Source organism: Equus quagga, chromosome 15 (genome assembly GCF_021613505.1).
Source record: "Equus quagga isolate Etosha38 chromosome 15, UCLA_HA_Equagga_1.0, whole genome shotgun sequence".
Taxonomy (NCBI): Eukaryota; Metazoa; Chordata; class Mammalia; order Perissodactyla; family Equidae; genus Equus; species Equus quagga.
The window spans coordinates 93,100,490-93,118,379 of NC_060281.1; positions in this window are offsets into that span (position 1 = coordinate 93,100,490).

Consider the following 17,890-nt stretch of genomic DNA (forward strand, 5'->3'; position numbering starts at 1 on the left):
CCCGCAGACAGGCCCCGGGCGGACCGACACACCGACCGACCGTCAGACAGCTGCGCGAGCGAGCGAGCGGACTAGCCTCCCACAAGACGACAGCGACGACCACAAGGGAGCAGCAGTGCGGCCGCCACGCGAGAGTGCGCCTGCGCGGACCGGACGCGAACCACAACTCCCGGGAGTCTTTGCGCCGCGCCGGAGGCGGACTCCGTTTCCCAGAGGGCGTCTGGGGCCCTGGCAAAGACCCGACAGGGACGAGCGTGTGGCACAGCCTTCTGGGAAGTGTGGTTCCGGGGCCAGCAACCGTGTGGAGCCGCTGTCCCTGCTCTCCGCTCTTTGTTCCGGGAACATCTTGAAGTGTAAGTGTGTGCGTGTGTGTGCGTGTGTGTGTGTGTGTGTGTGTGAAACGTCTTGTGTGTATGTGCAAACATCTTGAAGTATGAGTGTGTTTGTGTGTGTGTGTGTCCCCGTGGGGGCGTGCTGGGCCGCTGTGTGTGTGCGTGTGTCTAATTGCGGGCATATCGGGAGGACGGTGCCCAGGAACGTGGACTTGGCCTGTCGCTTCGTCCACGTCTCCAGGTGGAGTGGAGTGGGCTCTGGCCCACATCCGTCTTTGCAGGAATGACTCAGGCGCCTCGGCCTAGGGACACTAGAGGTGGTGGGCGAGTCTTCAAGGGGTTTCCCAGGGGCCCTGCCCGTGCTGCCCTTTGTGGAGCAAGGCACCTGGGGAGGAGGAGGTAGAACCCCAGCCCTGCTCTCAGACCAGGTGGCCCTGACCCGGGTCCCCGCTCAGTAGCTGGGGAAGGTTATGGGTGGTGGCCCCGCTTTGACACAGTGGACAGGCTCTAACACTGCCACCTTCCCTAACTTGGACCCCAGGCTCAGCTTTGGCTACAAGCTCTTCCCATCCCCCCTCCAGTATGTCCCCTATAAATCTTATCTTCTGGTATTCACGCCCTTGTGTAGTACCTCCCACACTGAGTAGGGCTGACTTGTGCAATGAAAAGGACTGTTGTGGAAATGCTAGTGTGTGAATCATAAAGCTAGGTCATAACGTACATCGATTGCAGCCTCTCCCTTGCTCTCTTGGATCACTTGCTCTGGAGAAGCCAACACCACATCCTAAGGATACTTCAACAATCTGTGGAGAGGTCCACGTGGCAAGAAACCCCGCCCTCCTGCCTCCAGCCTGCGCCAGTGTGCCACCCACAGGAGGGGCTGATCTTGGAAGTGGATCCTCCAGCCGTTGGTAACATCCTGGAACCTTATGAGAGAGACCTTGAGCCAGAATAACACAGGACAGCTAGATGGGGTGTACAATAATAAAACTTTATTGTTGTTTTGTCACTGATTTAAAGGTAATTTGTACAGGAAAAGGTAACAAATCCAGATAAAAGTAGTATATATAATGCAGCTAGCTAGTTACAATATTTGGAAATAGGATCCTATGAAAACAAAACTGAAATGTGGGAGAAGCTTTGGAAGCAGCAAAGAGCAGAAGCCAGAAGAGTGGTAATGAAAGCATAAATGCCTTTGAAGGATCTGTTAGAAGGAGTCTGATGATCTTTGAGGAGGCTTTGGATGAGAGCTTAAAGGAAAAGGGAGAAAATGTTTTTGGAAATTGGAGAGAAATAAATCCTCGATACAGAGTGGCAGAAAGCTCAGCAACATTGTCATCTGCAATAACATGGAAAGTAGGAAATGTACCTAATGAACTGGGTGATCTAGCCTAGGAGACTTCCAGCCAGAGTCTCGAAGGTGCTTCCTGCTTTCTTGCTACTTATAATAAAATAGGAGAGGAAAGACATCTACTATTAAACAAAAAGGAGCCAGGAATTGCTGGTTTTGAAAATTCCTGGCCTCTCCAGATGGAAAATGATACTGAGATTAAAAAATGGTCTACAGGCAAAGATTAAATCTAGAACACAGTTAGGAAAACATGGTATAAAGATGAAGTTTCATGAAAAGATCCTTGACATCATTAGCCATCAGGGAAATGTACAAAAAACACAATGAGATACCACTTCACATCCCCTAGAATGACTGTAATAAAAAAGATAATAACAAATATTGTCAAGGATGTGGAAAAATTGGAACCCTCATACGCTGCTGGTGGGAATGTAAAATGATGCAGCTGCTTTGGAGAACAATCTGGCAGGTCCTCAAAAGGTTAAAAATAGAGTTACTGTATGACCCAATTCCACTCTTAGGAATATACCCAAGATAAATGAAAACATATGTCCACACAAAAACTTGTAGATGAATGTTCATAGAAGTATTATTCATAATAGCCAAAAAGTGTAAAACAACCCAAATATCCATCAAATTATTAATAGGTAAATAAAATGTAGAATATTCATACAATAGAATATTATTCACTGATATAAAGAAATAAAGTATTGATACTTGCTACATCACGGATGGATCTTGATAACATGCTAAGTGAAAGAAGCTGGTAACAAAATACCACGTATTCTATGATTCCATTTATATAAAAGTACAGAATAAACAAATCTATAGAGACAGAAAGTAGATTAGTGGTTACCTAGGGCTGGGGACCTAGGGAAAATAGGGAGTGACTGCTAATGGTTATGGGGTTTTTTTTTTTGAGGGGTGATGAAAATATTCTAAAATTGACTGGTGATGGTTACATACCTCTGTGAATATACTAAAACCCATCGAATTGTATGCTTTAAATGGGTAAATTGTATGGTATGTAAATGATATCTCAATAAAGCTTTTATCTTTTTGAAAAGATGAAATTGTAAAATTATTTGTTAAGATCCCAGAAAGATCTAATGCCACAGGAAGCTATTCCAGCCAGAGAGCTTCTTAGAAGCTTAAGTATGTTGTTCCTTGGACAGCTCAGCTTAAGCCCAGGGTAAAGGAGGGCTTATTTCAAAGATATTTGTGGCTGTTGATTTTGTCTAATGGAGTGAACCCCAGTCACATTCACAGGAGACCCACACTTTTTTAAGAGAATTGTATTGGCAAAAGTACTACCACCTTGGACTAAAAGGGACAGGGACAGTACAAAAAGAAGAGGCCTTTGGAGCATCAAATTTCTACAGAACGCAGAGCAGGCTGAGAAAACAAAAACCTTCCTGTAGTAAACGCAAGAACCTTTCACGGAAAAGGAAAGATAACTCAGAGGGCTGAGCCAAAAGCCATGATGGGTTATTCCCAGATTTTGAGGACTAATCAAAGAACTTCCAACCTATACATTGCTGGATTTCATAATTACTAGGGACCAGTGATTCCTGTGTACCTTCCCCCCTTTTGAAGAGTCCTATGCCTGTCTCACCATGTATGTTGGGTGTATAGTGGAGGGGGCAGTTATGAGTTCACAGGTCTTCAAAGCAAGAGGAACTGCCTTCAAGGGTATGCACTTAAGAAACTACACCCCAGCCTCATCCACACCTGGACCTGACATAGATGACAAGATTATGGAGTTTGAGCAGACACTGTAATAGCGAAAGCCTTTGGGGGCCTTAGGAAAGGATGACTGTATTTTGCATGTGGGAGAGATGTGAGTCATTGGAAGCTAGGGGTGGACTGCGGTAGCCAGCCTCCAAGTAGCCCCCAATGATTCCTGCCTGCGGGTGCTCATGCCCTTGTGTAGTCCCCTCCCACACTGAATAGAGCTGACTTGTGTAACCAATAGGATATAGCAGAGATGACAGTGTGTGGATTTCACAGCTGGGTCATAAAAGCATTACAGCTCTGCATTGCTCTCTTATATTATTCATCCGGAAAAGCCAGCTTCAACGTCACGAGAACACTCAAGCAGACCTATGGAGAGGTCCACACGCTGAAGACCCGAGGCCCTCTGCTAACAGCCAGAATGGACTTGCCAGCCATATTAGTGTGCCATATTGGAAGCGAGTCCTCCAGCCCCAGTCAAACCTTCAGATGACTGCAGCCCTGGCCAACAGCTTGACTGAGACCCCCAAGCGGGAACCGTCCACACAGGCCGTTCCCGAATTCCTGATTCACAGAAATTGTGTGAAATAACAACTGGTCGTTATTGTTTTAAGTCACTAACTTTGGAGTTATTGGCTACACAGTGATAGATAATTAAGACTCCTGCTCTATGCTGGACCAATGTTAATCAGAAGCAACTGATGGGCTGGCGGGTGTCTGTGTTTGAAAATGAAAGTGCGCCTCTGTGGACACACCTGGGAGTGTGTGCTTGACTGTGGGTTTTCCAGTGGGACTCTGCGTGTGGCTGCTGGGTTGCACGTCTAGTCTGTGGTCGTCACATATTTGTGCTGTGTGTGTGTGTGTGCCACTGTGGCTCTCACAGATCTACACGACTGATTGTGTGTGCATGCTCTGGCCTCACAGTTCTCATCTGTGCTCTGACTCTCTGGGTGTGTGTGCTTCTGTGTGACAGTGTGTCCCTGTTTCCAGGACAGAGTGTGGGTCTGTGCACTGACTGCTATCTCACAGTCCAATCTGTTTGGGGGATGCGGCTGTATGTGGATGCATCTGTGTACAAGTAACACTGTGCCTACAGGCCTGGTCCATATGTGACATTGCATGTGCCTCTACCCGTGACTGCTACGTCATGGTCTGTACATGCATGCACCTGAGTGTTTGTCATCTGAGTGGCTCTTGTCTCACAGCTCTGGTTTGCGTCTCCGTGAGTGTGTGTGGTATGTGCGTGCACCTGGTGGGTGAGTGTGGAGAGTTCAGGTTGTGTGACCACTGAGTGAGATGGACAAGGGTACAGGAGCACCTGCCAGGTCCAGACTGTTGACCTACCCTTTGCCTCCATCCTCATGGATGAGAGTAGGCACATTTCTCTTTGCCTGGAAAAAGAGAGTCTCCTTTGCTTGGGACCACCCAGAGCTGGAGGACAGGGGTCCTCAGGAAGCCCCAGCTCCTGCACTTTGCCCCTGGGCCTTTCTTCTAACAATAGAGGGTGGGGGCAAGCCACAAGGGGTGGGGTGGCCTCGTCCAGGGTAGAGAGGTGGCCTCCATGAGGGTCTGTAGCACATGTGTCTAGGAGGCCTGGGAGGGTAAGAATCTGCTCAGCTTTTACTGGGAACCACCAGGGTGAGGCGTGGATGCTCTGGGCACAGAAATAAGGCCAAGGATGGGAGTGCAGTGGGCCGTGCTTGGCAGGAACCCAGAGCCAGTGGGGCAGGTGCGGAGGAACTGTCCAGCTGGAAGGAGAGAGCCGACGGCCTGTGCCATTCTGAGGCAGGAGGGGCTGTATCATCAAGAGACCTTAGGCTAAGACCCTCATTTTGCTGACCAAGAATGAGTGAAGTTCAGTGAGTTCAGAAGCACATTTTTGCTTTTCTCCCCGAGTCCCTCAAGCATTAGGGCCAGGCTGTGATGGTTAGGGGCAGCTGAGTCTCCAGGCAGAGTTCCTGCTTTCATCTCCTGCTTTTCCATGAGACCTGTGGACTGCTGGGAGCAGGAAGATGTCTGACCACTGTAGGATCAGCCCCCGGTGAGAAGCTCCTCCCTGGGCTCAGAGGTCAGCCTTTACTCCCTTTCCCCCAGGAGCAAGTGGGGAAAAAAAAAAAAAAAAAAAGAAGAAGAGTTTGGAAAAAAGAACAGAATGCTCAGTAAGGTTCAGTTACCTCAGACGTACAGGAGAGAGCCAAAAAGGTGATTGCTATTTTCTTGGACATAAGCCAGCCAACAATGCCTATTTTTCTTTATTTCTCCCTGACCACAAATCTGCCCACCCATCCTGATGACTGACATGTGTCAGAGTGCCTGCTGGCACACACCAGGAGAGAACCCCCTTGCTTGGCCATGGCTCTGGGGGCCAGAGTGGACCCCTGACCAGAGGCAGCCAAGCCCAATTCCCAAGCCAACTCCCAGGGGCTGGGAATTCTGGTGGGAGCAGCCAGTATGCCAAGCTGGACTGAGGGTCCTGGAGGGCAGTTGGGCCAGGAGTCATTATGGGGCTCCTGCAAGAAGGACACATGCAGGAGGAGGGCCCACGCAGCTCCAGAGAAAGCTGGTCAGTGCAGCCCTGATTCCTGCAGGCCCCATTCCCAGCTCCAGCTCCCAGGCACTTCCTGCCTCCAAATTCTGCGAGCTCCTCTTGAACGCCCTCGGGAAACTGTCTGTCTTGAACTAGCTTGAGGCCTGGAGAGCTCTGTGGAAGATCATCTAGAAGACAGCCACCAACAATTCCTCCATCCCCACACGTGCAGGCCACACCTCCCGCAGGAGGGTATCCTGCTCATCTTCTGCTGCGTGACAAACCCACCCAAATTCAGCGATGCAAGACAACTGCCATTTCACTATATTCGTGGATTCTATGAGTCATAAATTAAGATGGGGCAGGGGGCTCATCCGTATCCCACAGCCGCTGGGGTCTCAGCTGAGAAGACTGTCATAGTTGGGTGACTCAACGACTGAAGGCTGGAATCATCTGGAGGCTTTATCACTGGCACGCCTGGCACTTGGGCAGGAAGTCTCACAGGCTGGGCCCCACAGGGACTCAACCTGAGAACCTCGGTATGGTCCCTCCATGCGGCATGAGCTTCTCACAGCACGGTGACTGCCTTCTGGGGAGCATCCTGTGAGAAAGGGAGGGTCCCAAGAAGCCACACAGCCTTTTATGACTCAGTCTCTGGAGTCACACAGCATCACTTGCACCACACTCTGTTGTCAAAGCACTCCCGAGCCACCCTAGAGTCAGGGGAGGGACACAGAGCCCACCTCTCCGTGGGGGCATGTCAGAAAGATTGTGCCATGTTTTAAAACCACCACAGTTTGCCCTCTGACCAAAAATTATTTACAATCATTATTCCCACGTGCAAAATACACTCACCCCCTCGCAAGTCCCTCTCAAAATCTCATCCCATTATGCAGGGGGCTCAGGCCCAAGGGCCAGAATCTTCATCTACATTGGCAGGTAAGGCGCAGGTGAGGCTCCTCAGGTGCAGGTCTCGGTTTGACTCAGGGTGCCTCCTCTTGATCTGGAGACTTGGAGGTGGAAAAGATGAGTTAGCTGCAGCCTGCCACTCAGCATATGATGGAGGGACAGGCATACGATAACCGCCGTCGATACTACCATTCTGCAAGGGCTAAGGGTGAGACACAACACTCACCAGACCCAGCAACTCTAACGTCCAGCTTAACACATGTCAGTGTTCCTTGATTAGGGCCCGGTCCTGCTCCCTGGGACTCGTTCTCTGCAGCTCTGGTTCTCCTCTGTCATCCTTCCTTTCCCGAGGGAATGCCTCTGTTCAGTAGTTCTCTCAGCCTGCTTCCTGCTCACAGAAGTTTGGAGGTCCAAAGGCATCTTTTCATTTCATTCTATGTCCCTTTAAGCCTAACTGATATAATTCTTTTTAAAACTTTGGGGTCTCTTATGTATTAATTTATGAACTCTACTTCTTTAGACAAAAGCCAAACACCCCAAAATCTCTTCAGTGTAACCCATTTTCTACCTGAGCACCATATGAAGCTGCTATGGACACACCTGTTAAATGTTAGAAGCCCTATTGTTTAAAAACGAGGGTCCACAAAGCATGTCCTTAGGAAGGCCTTCCGTGAGGCACCAAATTAAATCTTTCTGAAGTCTTAACAAAAGGTTCTATACCTTGGCCTCATCTTTACCACAAGATGTGCTTTCCTGACAGCACCCTGGATTCGATGTGAGGTCCTTGCTTACTCTGAGACCCCTTTGCTGGCTGGAAAAGTTGGCCCAGGCCCTTTGCATCTCTTCCCAGTGCCACTTGAAAACCAAGTAGCTCCTTTATCACTTCATCTCTTTCCTTTCCCCTTTTATTGTGGGCAGCTAGGCAAAGCCAGGTGGACCTTCAGCACCACCTCGGAATCTCCTCAGCCAGATCCATGAGTTCATTACGCATAGCTACTACTTTCCACTTTGCCAAAGCGACAGTTTTGCTACACTTTCTACCACTACCTAATAAAGCTTTCTCTTCCTCCATCTTCCAGTAACATATTCTTTGCCTTCTTTCAAGCCCTGACTGGCAACCTCTTCAAGGTCCATCACGCCTCTGCCCCTGCCCAGTCTCCAACTCAGTGCCACTTGTGGCGTCGCGTGTGCCGGGCGGCACTCCACTCGCAGAATCCGATTGTCTCTTTCTCCTTGGGTCAGCTTCGGCAGTTGGTGTCTTTGTAGGAATTGCTCTATTTCATTAAGTTATCTAAATATTGGTCGGTATTAACGTGCCCTCTTTTATTTTGCATTTTAGTCATTTGAGTCTTCTCTCTTTTTCTTAGTCAATCCACCTAAAGCTTTGTCAATTTTGTTGATCGTTTCAAAGAATAGATTTTTAGTTTCATTATTTTCTCTACTGTTTTTCTATTTTCCATTTCATTTACTTCATTCTAATATGTATTATTTTCTTGCTTCTGCTTGTCTTGGGTTTAGCTTGCTTTTATTTTTCTAGTTTCATAAGGTAGAAGATTATGTTATTGATTTGACAGCTTTCTTTTTTTTTAATGCAGGTGCTTATAGCTGTAAATTTGTCTCTAACCAGTGCTTTTGCTGCATCCCATAAGTTTTGATACGTTGTGTTTTTGTTTTCACTCATCTCAAAATATTTTCCAGTTTCCCTTGTGATTTCTTCTCTGACCAATTTGGTATTTAGGAGTTAGTTACTTAATTTCCATCTCTTTGTGAATTTCCCAAATTTCCTGTTTTTCATTTCTTTGTGCTCAGAGAATGTATTTTGTATTATTTCAATTCTTTTAAATGTATTTAACCTTCCTTTATGTTCTATCCTCGAGAACAACCTATTTCTACAAGAGAACATGTGTATTTTGCTGTTATGGGGTGGGGTGTTTTTATACATTTCTGTTAGGTTTAGCTGTTTTATAGCATTCTACAAGCCTCCTGTTTCATTGCTGACCTTCTGTGTAGTTATTCTGTCCGTTATTGAAAGTAGGGTGTTGAAGTCTCCAATTCTTATTGGTGAATTGTCCATTTCTACCTTCAATTGTCAGGTTTTACTTCATGTATTTTGGGGCTCCGTTGTTAGGTGCATATATGTTTATAATTGTTATATCTTTTTGATGGATTGACTCTTTTATCATTATATAATGTCCTGTCTCTAGCGACAATTTTTGTCTTAAAGTCTATTTTTCCTGAAGTAGTAAAGCCACTCAGCTCCCTCTTAGTTACATGTTTCCAGGGAATATCTTTTCCCTACTTTTACTGGCAACCTATTTTGTGTCTTTGAATCTAAATGGAATCTCTTGTAGACAACACATAGTTGGATCATGTTTTTTTATCCATTCTGCCAATCTCTGCCTTCTAATTGGAGAGTTTAGTCCATTTACATTTAATGAAACTACTGATAAGGAAGGACTTACATCTGTCATTTTGCCATTTGTTTTCTATATGTCTTCTGTCTTTTTTGTTCCTGAATTACTGCCTTTTTTGTGCTAAATAGATATTTTCTAATGTGCCATTTTAATGTCCTGTTGTTTCTTTCGTTACATATTTTTGAGTTATTTTCTTAGTGATTGCCTTGGGGATTACAATTCACATCTTAATTGGTAGCAATTTAGTTTGGATAGCACCAATTTAATTTCAATTGTATAAAAAACTTTGATCCTATATAGCTCCATTTTCTCTCCTTTAAACTGTTACCATAAAACCCCAAACAATCTACATATTCCCAGAAAGAGTAGGAGAGTTTAACAAAGCAGCTGGCTGGAAGATCACGATGTAAAAATATGCTAAATTTTTATATAATAGTTATAAAAGAGATTGAAAATACAATTTAAAAAATACACCATTTGCAATAACAACAGAAACTAAAATAACTAAAACACTGAAGAAAAATTATGCAAAACTTCTATAGAAAAATCATAAATTTGATTTAAAGACATTTAAACATCTAAATAAGAGAGATAATATACCATGTTTGAGGATTGGAAGATTCAATATCATAAAGTTGTTGATTTCCCCAAATTGATCTACAGATTTAATATAATCCAATTACAACTTCAGCAAGATGTGTGTGTGTGTGTGTGTGTTACCTGACAAGCTGATTCAAAAATGTATATGGAAAAGAAAAGGGACACGAATAACCAAGATACTCATGAAGAAAAATAGGATGGGAGGATTTGTCCTACCAGATATCAAAACATTTTATAGAACTATAATAAATAAGACACTATGATAATGAGACAGGGACAGACAAAATGACCAGTAGAACAAAACAGAGAATCTGGAAACAGAACCATATGCAACAGTAGCACAGTAAGGAAACAAACACTGTTATTCAAATGGAAAATGTAAGATTGAATCCCAACCTCACACCAAACACAGAAATCAATTCTATGCAGGCATGAGACTAAATGTTAAAAGCAACACTTTCAGTTTTAAAATGAAAACATAGGATGCTATCTTTTTGCTCTTGGGTAGGAAAAATTTTCTTAAGCAAGACATAAAGTACACTAACAATTTTTTAAAAAGAGTGATAAATTCAATTACTTTAAAGTTTAAAACTTCTGTTCATCAAACAACACCATAAAGAAAGTTCCAAAATAATTTACTATAGAAAACTGAGAGAGGACATTTGCACATATATATATATATATACACACACACACACATCATAGACAACAGATGAGCATACTAAACACTTAAAGTTTACTGGCTTAAAAAGCAGTTGCCTTTTGGGGTACTGCCTGGGAGGGAGCCTTCTGGGTGCTATAAATGTTGTTCATCTTGATCTGGGTGTTAGCTACATGGGTGTTATGGTCTGAATGTTTGTGTCCCCCCCAAACTGATACGTTGAAATCCTAATGCGCAATGTGATGGTTTTAGTAGGTGGAGGTTGTGGGAGGTGCTTACGTCATGAGGGTGGAGCCCTCATGAATGCGACTAGTGCCTTATGAAAGAGGCTCCAGAGAGCTCCCTAGCCCCATCCACCACGTGAGGACACAGCCAGAAGGCACCAGCTGGGAACCGAGAAGTGGGCCCTCACCATAAGGTGACTATGCTGGCACCTTCATCTTGTACTCCCCATCCTCCAGGACTGTGAGCAATAAATTTCTGTTGTTTATAAGCCACCCTGTCTGTGGTGTTTTGTTACAGCAGAACGAATGGACTAATACAATGGGTGGGCACGAACATAAAAGTACATTTGTACATCTAAGATGTGTGCCCTATACTGCATGCAAGTCATATTTCAATAAAAGTAAACGACTTAAGACACTGAAAATTCAATAAGAGAACAAATGAACAATTCAACAGGAAAATGGGGAAAAATGATGAACAAGTATTTCACAGAGCAGGAACCATAAATTGTAATAAGCACATGAAAAGATGCACAACTTCACCAGTAACGGAGGAAACACAAAATCAGAACACAAAATTTGTATTTAGCAAAATACAAGAATTATATCAGTGCCAAGTGTTAGAACATGGATCAACAGAGATCCTTGCGCACTGCTGGTGAGGGTGGGTATTCATGACAATTTGGCATTTTCCCAAGTGTTTACTTGGTCCGCACCCAGCAGCTCCACTCCTCGATAAATTCTTTTAAGAAACTCTTGCATATGGACTGAGGAGACAGGTACAAAAATGTCCATAGAAGCAGTTAATTAAAGCAAAAAAGTGAACGATTCAAATGTCCATTGACAGGAGCATGAGTAAATCAACTGGAATATTATACAGCGGCGAAAATGAATGAACTACAACTACACAACAACATGGACAAATCTTAGAAGTCATGTTGGCTGTAAGAAGCAAGTCTGAGAAGAGCGCACACAGTGTAAAACCATTTTTATAACACTCAAAGACAAGCAAACCAAACAATATACTGTTTAGAGATACCTACATACATGAAAAAATACACATATGTAAAAAGCAGGGGAAACACACAATTCAGGATAGCAGGTGCCTTTGGAGAGAAGGGGATGAGTCACTGGTACTGGGGACATTCTTGGCTTGGGTAGCTGGCTCACAGGTAGTCCTTATGTTATGATGCTTTTAGCTTAATACATGCTCCGTGCTATTGCATGTGTTATCACATATTACATTAAACACATGAAGAGAATAATTGATCTCCTTCAAACTTTCTCATTTGAGACAGGAAGATGTAGAGGAAAGACCTTAATGTGGGTGTTAGTTACAAGGGTGTACACAAATGCCTGAGAACCTGGTTCAAATCCTGGAAAGAGGTCTACACGTGCATTCCTGCATCTCCCTCTCCCATGCCGAGGCGGAAGGGCTCAGAGGGGGCTCGGTGGGATGGGTGGGGAGTGACAAGGCTGGTCACATGCACTCTCCCAGACACCACTCCCCGCCCCTCCCCTCCCCCCCGCATGCCCCCCCCCCCCGGGGGGGGGCCCCCCCCCCCCCCCCCCCACCCGCTCCACTGCCCCTCCACTGCCTGGTCAGGTGTGCAGTGCCCAGGTCCCCTGGCCACACACCGAGGGCGAGGGAAGACAGCCAGGCCAGAGACACTTCTGGGTGGACAGGGAACCCCTGGGATGGGGCTGGGTGAGGACCCTGCCCTTCCTCAAGCCATCCAGACAGGGGACACAGAGACACAGCCAGCACCACCAGCTGGGCCTGCTGTGAGCCCCTCCTGAAATAATAAAGCGACATCCACTGAGCGCCTGCCGAACCCTAAGGCCAGTGCAGACACTCTCACTCGGGGATAGTGGGTAAGTACTGATGATGTGGCCACGTGTGCCAGGCATTTTCCTGGACCTTGAGGACACAGAGGGGTCCCTGCCCTGGTGGAAGTCAAATCCAAAGTGGGACAGAGACCAGAGACCCCACAGTCCAGAAGGAATTACAAAGCGTGGCGAGTGCTAGGTAGGAAGACACAGGGGCAGTATGGTGAAGGGCTCTGGGTCAGGGAAGGCCTCTGTGAGACAACAGAAAATCTCTACACTGGTCTCTGCCCCCGGGTCCTGGCACCGGGCCCCTGAAACCCGTGTAATTTCCTGGGTGATAGGAGCGTCTTTTCTTCTAGTGAGGTGACTCCGGGTGGGCTCCCGGATGAGGGCTGCTCACTGGAAAGACCAAGCCATGATTCGAAGCTTGGAATTTTCAGCCCCACTCCCCATTCTCTGGAGAAGGAAAAAGGCCTGAAAATGGAGTTAATGATCGATCATGCCTACTGATGAAGCCTCCATAACATCCCAAAATATGGGGTTTGGAGAGCTTCCAGGCTGGCGAACACATCCACACACGGGGAGGGTGACGCACCCCAAGTGCACGGGGACAGAAGCTCCTGCACTCGCGACCCTCCCAGACCTCGCCCTGTGTATCTCCTCATCTGGCCGTTCATCTGTGTCCTTTATCACCTCCTTTAATAAACTGGTCAACGTGAGTGTTTCCTGAGCTCTGTGAGCCACTCTAGCAAATTAACCCAACCCAAGGAGGAGGACGTAGGAAGCTCCAATCTACAGGTGACAACCTGGGCTAGTGACTGGCCTCTGAAGGGGCGCGCAGTCTTGGGGGACTGGGCCCTTCAGCTGCGGCGTCTGGCGCTATCTCCGGACAGATAACGCCAGATTAGAGTCCAATTCTCCGACACCCTGTTGTTGTGCTTGTTGGTGAGGGGAAAAATCTCCACACATTTGGTGACCAGAAGTGTCAGAAGTGAAGTGTTCTCCATGAAAGGAAAGAAAAACACAGGGAAGAACGACATAGTAGGGGAAAACTGGTTTTTTTCCTATATGGAAAGGAAAACACTGAGTTTTGCCCTTTAAATCTTCCCAGGAGGGGTATGTGAACTGTGACCTGAAGTGAGGGTGCAGGACACGCAGAGGCCCCACGGTGGGAAGTTGCTGGCATGGTGGGCAAGAGGAGGCGGGTCATGGAGGGGCAGGTCCAAACCTCGGGGTTGTATGGGCACACAGGACTCCAGGCTCTGCAGGAGTGAGGCAGGAGCCTTTGGAGGATGTCGGGCAGGGCGGGGTCCTACTCACACTTAGACCTAACAGGCTCGCTCTGAGAGGGCAGGGGCGAAACCTGAGACTTGGCAGGGATGTGGTGGCTCAGTCCAGGGGGATGGCATGGGACAGAGAAGCACCAGAGTCTGGGGTCACCAGAAGGGCGTGCCAGCTGTGTCGGTGCTACCAAGAGATCGAAGATGAGGACAGAGAAGTGACCTTTGTTCACAGGGAGGTGGTTAGCCCAACCCGTGGGCTCCCCCTCAGCGCCCTTCACCAGAAATGAGGTCCACCCCCAGGGGCCAATGGTGGTGAGGATGGCCTTGACATGGAGACCCCAGCCCAGGTGGCAGGAAAAGGGGAGCCCCTGAGGACCCCTGTGTGGGACGGCACGTCCCTCAGAGGCAGCCCTCCCCACTCTGCCTCACGCAGACCCTCTTTTGCCAGCTCTGTGAGAGAGTGAAACACAGAGTGGTTACATGCCCAAGGTTGTGCAGCCACTGGGGGAGAGTCAGGAACCCGGAGTTGTTCCACTGGGAGCCAAGGATGCCCTCAGGGCACGCACAGATGCTGGTGGGCCTTACGCCCCACCTGGGGCCAGGTGGGGGGCTGATGGCCATGGCCTAGACTGGTCAGAGCCACCCCAGGCCAGACATTCTAGGACTGCTGACACTAGGAGAAAGCAAACAGGGTCATTACCAGGTAATGAGCTTATTACTGAGGTCAGACAAGGTCATTACCGGCTAATGAGTTGCCCCCCACACCCACCCCTGGCAGAGCCATCTGCCCCAGGCCAGTTCCCAGGGAACACCTGGGTAGCCAGAGCTGCCAGGAGGCCTGGCCACAATTCCAGGGCCAAGGTGTCCAGCCTCCACAGGAAACCCCAGCCCCCATGATGTCCTCAAGCAAGTCAAGTTCCCTCTACGGTCCCTTCTTTAAATGAGGGCCACCTGCAGCTCAGGGCCCAGGCGGCGGGGCCTCCCAGAGTAGACAAACCTGACTCCTACACGCCCTCCCAGCCTCCACCACCTCTACTGCCCTCCCCATCTCCTGGCCAGCAAGGACTCGTCCTGGGCTCTGACAGGCAGGTAAACTGAGGCAAGGCAACAAGGGCTGCCAGACATCCATGAGGCAGGATGAACTAGCCCAGAACAGTGCCCTGAGCCATGGCCCAAGCCAGACCTACTGGCTTAGTCTACAGAGACCCCACTGCGTGGCCTACACTTTGGGGACCCAAAAGGCACCATAGCTTTCCCTTCCTAAGGGCACAGGGCTGGGCACCAGTAAGCCGGCTTCGTGTGGCCCCCTCCAAAGGCCAGCCCGTCCAGCTGCCAGAGTGGGCAGCGTGGCTGGAGAGGAGGATGGGCAGGCGCCATACATTCTGGAGTCTGAGCCCAGGGCCTGGGCCCACGAGCAGAACGTAGGGCAGCAGCACCCCCTAGACCCTTGGCCCACATCGCCTCCTCTAGGACCAGCTCCCCCACCCCACCCCACCCCACCAGGGTAGCTGGGTTGCTCAGGGCAGACCACACTCCCTGCTCCCCCCAGGGGCCTCCACCCCTCCAGAGGCAGCTCGGAGAACCTGTGGCTTGCGCAGAGGTCCCGTCCCGCTCACCCCTCAGGCCTGCCTGGTGTGCCCCTTCCCCACACAGACCCTCCGAGCCGGCCAAGAACATACTGCCCAGCCAGCTCTGGGGACCTCCACCTGCATCTGCACGTGCCCACTTCCCTGAGAACCAGGTGGGCCTGAACGTGGTGTGCAGACAGCTGTAGAAGCAGCTGAAGCCCACCATGCCCTCAAGCACCCACACCCAACTCCACCTCCTGGGGTCAGGGGAGACCTGGGGATCTGCGTTTCCAGATGCCCCCTGATGACCTTGAAGCTACAGTCACAAGGCTGCTCCTCTCCCGCCTCAGAGGCCATCAGAGCCCCTCAATGTGCAAATCTGGCCTGGCCCTGCCCTCTGAGCTCTGTCCTGCCCTCAGGATCTGGGACATAAAACCTCCTCTCCAGGTGGCTGCCACGGTTTAATGGCAACAGAGTGCAAAAGTGACAACAGTTAAGTCACATGGAGTGACTGCCCCCCTGCGCCCAGAGCCCCAGGGTTTTCTCTCCTCCTGGCCCTGCTGAGGCCCGGCACTGTTAATAAGTTAATGAGTGACAAGGTCGCAAATTGCCCACCCTGTCTGCATGGGAGGGCCCACCTGAATGCACAGAGCTGGGCTCGGGGCAGCCCTGGGAGCTGGTGGCCTCCCCACCCCCAGCATGCCTGGCCCCTGGCCCTGGGCACACAGAGGAGGGATGGGGCAGGGAAGGAGCTGGGCCCTGCCCTGGGCCCTTGTCAGCAACTCAGTGCAGGGAGCCGCGGGGCAGGCTGGGCTGTGAGGAGCTTCCAGGAGGAACTAGAAAGCAGGCCTGTGTGTATGTCCCCTGCTGCCCCCAGCTCTGTCCCTTCTTCTTGGCCCATCCCTTCTGAAGGGACGACATTCACCTCTGCTCTGACCAGCCAGGCTCAGCCAGGGCTCCCCAAGCCATCTCTTCACCTTGAGTCCTCAGCTTCTGCCCAGCCCCTCCACCGATGCAGCCTGGGCCAGGGTCACCACGACCTACTTCTCAACCCTTACTGCATTCGACCTCAGGGGCTCAGGGTCTTGCTGACCATACCTGCCTGTTCACCCCTCACCAACACCTCTGCAGCCCTCCTCAGGACCCATCGGGGTTCCCAGGGCCTCCTTCCCGCTCGGCACTTGCTCCCGTGCTATCCATCTTCTCCACGCCCATGGCTGTGGGACCCTTTACCACGAGCCACGACCCCGCATCTGCAGCGGCTGCAGGAACCTGAACTCCTCGCTGCAAAAGCTCTGTTCATCTCACACCCCCTCCACCAGTCTCAACAGTCAGAGACGCCGAAACTCCCAGCCTCTGTCGGCCCACAGCTGCTGCCCTGGCAGCACCCTCACCCCTCCCGGCTCTCACATCCACACCTGCTGGTCGGCAAACCTGGAGTCTCGCCTGCGCCCTTTCCCACCCTCCCAGCCTCCCTGCTGCCCCCTCCTTGGGAGCATAGGGGCCTCCTTCATTTCACAGGTGAGGCTCAGATGTCCGGCTCACACGCCCTGGCTCCAGCAGGCCTGGGGAAGGAATCCAAGGCTCCAAGGCTCTCCTGTCTGCAGTATTTTAATTACTGGAGGAGGGGCGGGGGTGCGGTAACGAGGCTCTAGGGACCAGCAGAGCCAGATGCTGGAGCTCCCAGACCGCCCGGTGACTCAGCAGGGATGGGGGATGTGGGGGGGGTGCGTGCTGAGGGCTTGACAGTGTGCTAAATTCTCACCTCCTGCACCTTCCAGAGAGACTGGCTGCAAGGAATGAATGAGTGAATGAATGAAGGAACAAATAGAGGGGACCCTGGCTTCTTTACCGTGGCCTGGGGCCAGGGCTGCCCAAGAACAGGGTCGACAGCACCCCCAATCTCGCGCACACACACATACACACATGGAGGCTATGCCCCTGTGGGTCCTGGGGACACAGGTCCCAGTGGCCGTCCTGCTGTCTCCCTTCTCAGCCCAGCCTGGATCCATGCCAGGACCCCCTCCACACAATTTGCTGGGGAGGCCCCAGAGTCTTAACTAGGCCCTCGAATGCAGTGAGAACAACATGTGGGTGGGGGATGCTGGCCTCCAGAGGGGCCCATGGCACACCACCCACAGCCCTGTGATGGGCAGGGGCAGCACTGTGCAGGCAAAGGCCCCAGGGTGCAGTGGTGAGGGGCTCCCACAGAAGGTGAAAAGATGGCAGGGACTGGAAAGTCAGCAGGGATGGTCATGAGGGCCTGGAATGCCAGGCCAAGGAGGTGGAGAGGTTGGCTAGGGTGGGTGGCCCACCCAGGACCCTCAGCTCCAGACTCATTAGCCCATCTACTCCTTCATCCAACACCCAGCATGCTTAGCACCACTGAGTACCTGGTGACCCAGCCCTGAGCTCAGACCCCACTGTGGATGGAGGTGGACACAGAACAGAGAGCCA